The sequence below is a fragment of the Bactrocera neohumeralis genome, chromosome 4, assembly GCF_024586455.1.
Source record: "Bactrocera neohumeralis isolate Rockhampton chromosome 4, APGP_CSIRO_Bneo_wtdbg2-racon-allhic-juicebox.fasta_v2, whole genome shotgun sequence".
Lineage (NCBI taxonomy): Eukaryota > Metazoa > Arthropoda > Insecta > Diptera > Tephritidae > Bactrocera > Bactrocera neohumeralis.
This window is the reverse complement of record NC_065921.1, coordinates 48,501,506-48,506,160: the sequence shown is the minus strand read 5'-3', so window position 1 is coordinate 48,506,160 and position 4,655 is coordinate 48,501,506. Positions and strand designations below refer to the sequence as shown.

The 4,655-nt window shown below is 33.7% G+C and overlaps 1 long non-coding RNA gene across 2 annotated transcripts; it reads left to right on the top strand.

The window, feature by feature from the left end:
- Window positions 1-884: 884 nt before the first annotated feature.
- LOC126754676 (uncharacterized) lies at window positions 885-2,681 on the top strand. Of its 2 annotated transcripts, XR_007666338.1 has the most exons (4): window positions 885-1,050; window positions 1,137-1,294; window positions 1,350-2,419; window positions 2,489-2,681. It is a non-coding gene; the product is annotated as an uncharacterized LOC126754676 (long non-coding RNA). The 2 variants fall into 2 exon arrangements; XR_007666337.1 differs by having other exon boundaries at window positions 901-1,050; window positions 1,350-2,681.
- The last annotated feature ends 1,974 nt before the right edge of the window (window positions 2,682-4,655 follow it).

The following is a 4,655-nucleotide window of genomic DNA, read 5'->3' as shown; positions in this document are numbered from 1 at the left end:
AGATTTTTAATCTTCCTCCTCGTTGCCTCCATATTGTATACCGGTATATTGACTAATATATTCCGTCTACGAATTACTCAAACTCTTATTTACTATTATATAATAAATTTCGTTATTCTAACAAACCGACGGAAGATGTCCGTCCACACCTTTTCTGCCCCCAATATACCCTATAAAGGGGTCAGTAGGGTAATCTTTTTTGAAAAAAATTTTTTTTGGTATTTTCTGTTCCTTAGAATTAATGTAGAAACCCACTTTACCATTGGATTGGATGATTCTAGTAGGGACGATAACCTTTCACGTACTTTTTAAGAATAAATTGGATTTTTGTGTTTCAGATGATCCAAAAATGAGAAAACGTTCCCGCCAGTGAAAAAACGCATCTCATTCCCCAGCCATTTCTCCGACAGATGTCATCAAAAAATCCCAAAAAAAAAATTTTTATACACTCCACGATATACCTCATGATATGTGAAAAAAGTTCTATTGTAGAATAAAATAGTCTATGAAAAACAAAATGTCAAAAAATAAACAGGCCAGATTACCCTACTGACCCCTAAAGTGAATTCCGACTTCCCACCATTCTTTAGACCGTTTAGGTTGGGAATGTGGTTTAACGCTGAAGATGAATACCCCCATATATATTATATTTAGTTAGCCTCTTCGATTGGGTTTATGTCAGATATGTTTTCTTTGATGCTGCTTTTAATACAATTTTCAGCGTCGGGAGCAAAATATTTATGTCAAGTCACTATAAGTTAAAATGATACAAATTTGATTGTAACTCATTCACGGTTTCATCGAACAGAGACAACCACCCCTATCATGCATTTCGACTTGGATTGAAATTTTCTCCGTTTGGCAGCTTTGGTATCATGCGTTCCGTTCCCGTTCAGTTCAACTTCGAAATTTAGAATTCTGCCTATCATGCATTTCGATCGTAGCTCCGTTCTGCTAAGTTGCAATTTTGTTGGCGGAGAACTTTTTGTGTTTTTATTTTGCTGCGAAAATTTTATTATTTGCGTGATTTTTTTTGAAATTACTAAAAATGTAAGTAAAACTTGCATTTAAAAGTTGTAAAACACACGATATTTCCAGTTTTTGCGCTCTAATGATGTGTTTTGATATGCTTTCAGGTCAAAAACAACAACACCATAGCAATATGGAAAATTGACAGATATGATGGAGAGTAAGCCAACGTCCTAAAGAAGATGTGCAGGCTTTTTGGAAAGAGGTAGCATCAAATTTAAATGCACTTGGTCCACCACCAAAAGACTCAAATGCATGGAGAAAGGTAAGGTATTAATTGAATTGAAAACGAATTTGTAAAATCTAACGTTTTGTTACAGGTCTGGATTGACTGGAAGTGATATATGTATCAAACGCAAGCTAACTAGCCATAAGAAGAAAATGATGAGCACAGGGCGAGGCCAATGTCGTTCACAACGTATAAGTCCACTTGAGGAGAAAATTGTGCGCTTAACGGGGTTGGAAAGGAGTACAAGTGGAATAAAGAATACGTACGATTATAGCGATAGCACACAAGACGCAGCCCGAACCTCCGAAATGGACATTTCGACACATTCAGGCGATGTGCCGTCAACCAGCAGAGCTAGCAGCCATAACAGAGAGAGAGACAGCCACTTTGACACGGTTGACTGTGCCATTCCAACATTGTGGTCTGTGCCAACTCCATGCTAGTAACTGCCCTCCGCAAAAAATCTTAAAGCGGATACTAAAATGTTAAGCGGAGATAACGAGGACAAAGTACTTGCCGTCGTTTCTTCCGCAAAAGTATCTAGGACATACTTGAATGCGTCGTTATTCAGACGAAAGTTTTTTTTGAATCTAAATAAGTAAAAAAACTGTAAGAAAATTGTCTACTTTCACGTGCAATTACTTACAGCCCGTCATTCATCTGGAAGGGATCGCACATACATATCTCGTAATCTTCTCCTTTCAATTCTCACCCCAGCATTCTGAGATGCGCTGCTCTCCTCCTCAACCAGTAATATCGCCGCGGATAAAGATTCCATACTTACGCTAAATAAAAATAATAACAATATAAAAATTTTACTTTTATTTAATTTCTTTGAACACCAGTAATTTGTGTATTTTTGCTTTGTTATGTTCCAGTTTCACATATTTCAAGGCAAACAGCTGCTTTCGAAAGAGTTATAGCTCTTCCTCTTCTTCTTTCAATCCAATTGCAACGCATGATACCTAATTTCGACTCCGGCTTAGCGTAGAGCGGGAACGTAATCAAAGTGCATGATAGGGGTGAACATTGTTAAAAATAAAGTTTTCGTACACCTGAAGTAAAAAGAATAAATATACGTACATATGTATACTCGTATAATGTTCGCTTACATTCGAATATTAATATTCGAATATGTTTATTTATATCTGTCATGTCAACGTAAGAATCAATACTTACAGCTGGTCTAATCCTTTGTTAACGTTTATAAAAAAATATTATCTATTTTAGGTATATAGTATCACACGAGAAGTGTCAGTTTGGGCAGTTTCGATAACGAAGCTTATATGTATATTATTTTCTATGAGAGAGTGGTTTTGTAAAAGGCCTCGAATTGTTTATGGATCAGTATAACTCAATTAAATTGTTTTAAAATATATTAAAAAGTAAATATAAATCATCGAAAATATTTCTAGGATTAACATTTCATCGGTCAAACTATCCAATTCTGTTTATTTTCGTTCATTACATTTAAGTTACATTTCTTGCGTTTTACCCAGAGATATAGAGAGATTCCAGGAATCGGTTATTGGGTAATTTATTCATAATTTTAGAAAATAGTATTGGTAAGAAAACTACGAATACTCAAAAGGAAAGGAAGATGTTTTCACGACTTTTTCAAAATATTACACTTCTCATTTGCTTAGCAATGAGAGAAATATCTCTAAGTTTATTTATGTGACGACAGTAACTAAAATGACTATAATATATATCATTATATAACATAACGAACTAATGTCTCTTCAGGTGTTCCGCAAGGTAATCATCTGTTGCCGATTCTGTTCTTGTTCTCTATTAACGATATTTATTCTGTAATAAAGTGCTCAAAATTTTATTATAAGCCAGCATTTTAATTCATATATTTCAACTGATGAAGGTGGCAGTCTTAAATAATTTGGTTGCTTGATTTAATAGAAATAATTTCTCATTGAATTTCAAAGACGATGTGCTCTTTCTGTAGACCTGTATACCACTCTCTATGTAGTGGGAGATATAGACTAGATAAATTTTTTTTACTTTGTTGATTTGGGTGTTAAGTGTAGATCTAAAGAATTTAGAGATCTGTATATACTAAAATACTTTCAACAACTTTGGATAGGCCTATATTGAAATGTGATTGTTGGGTAAGGATACCAAAACCCATTGTGACAATGAAAAACAATTGTATTTTTCGCCTTAGAGCATTTCCGATTTTAGGATAAGTCTTTCTCTATATGCTAGGGTTTTAAAAGTTATAAATCTACCTAAACTTTGTAGAGAAGTATTTGGCATAATACTTATGAATGAAACAGTTTGCTGTTTCTTCGTTTGACCCAAAAATTTGGGCTAAACGAACCATTCCGCCTCATATATCATGCTCTTAATTCACATTCGTGCACATTTGTGATTCACTTTTCAATATTAAAAGCACTTATTGTTTTATCTTAATAAATGAATCGTAACAATTTGTTAATTTTAAATCTTAGTTGTTGGAATTCTGGTTTCTGTAATTAAGTAATTTTAGATTTCGACGCTTAAAAACTCTCTTGCCTTTCATGACTCGACTAAATCGGTAAGTACGCGGATTGCCCTCCTCTTGACGGTTGGTCGAAAGAAGGGTAATCGTTGGGTTATTTTGATTTTGTGGTCCCAACAATCGAGTACGTATTCTTTTTTTCGGAAGAATTTAGTATACTGTCCAAGGATTTCAAGGATAAAAAGGATATGGTCGGATAGAGGAGATTATCCTGATCAAGGGTATATATAGTTATAGCCGCAGGAAGCTTATTGTTTTCGAGATATTCGCGTTTAAAGTTGAAAATTTGCAATATTTTAATTACATATTTTCGATATATAAAATTAATTTTGCACTTATATTTTTCACTTTTATATCCTCTAACACTTCACTAATTTATTTGTACACATTTATTTTATATAATCTAGTGCAAAAATCGCTTTTAATATACCTTTAAATTTTTGTTGAATTATGATTATTTAAGAATAACAAATGAATTACAAATTGTCAAATAATTCAGGTTTTTATTGCTTACGATTTAATACTTCATATTACATATATAATATATAAGTATATATCATAAGCATTTGTTTTAATATGAGTGATTTCTATTATATCTTTTTTCCTTCACGTGGAAATTTATGTATGTAGATATATATTGGCATCGGTATATCGTGATAATATTTCAATTGTGGTAAGAAGTTTAAATATTAGTACGTGCTATTAACCAACTAAATTCGCCGCAATTGATTCGTGAGCAACTACAATTATTTAGTTGTATGCTCAAAGCACCGACGCCTATCTAGGCGACTATCTCCCAGCGTCGTTCTCGAAAACATCTCAGTGCGAGAACTGGCGAAATGGCACGTTGAGCTGGCCGCTGAAAGAAAAGCATAAATCGGC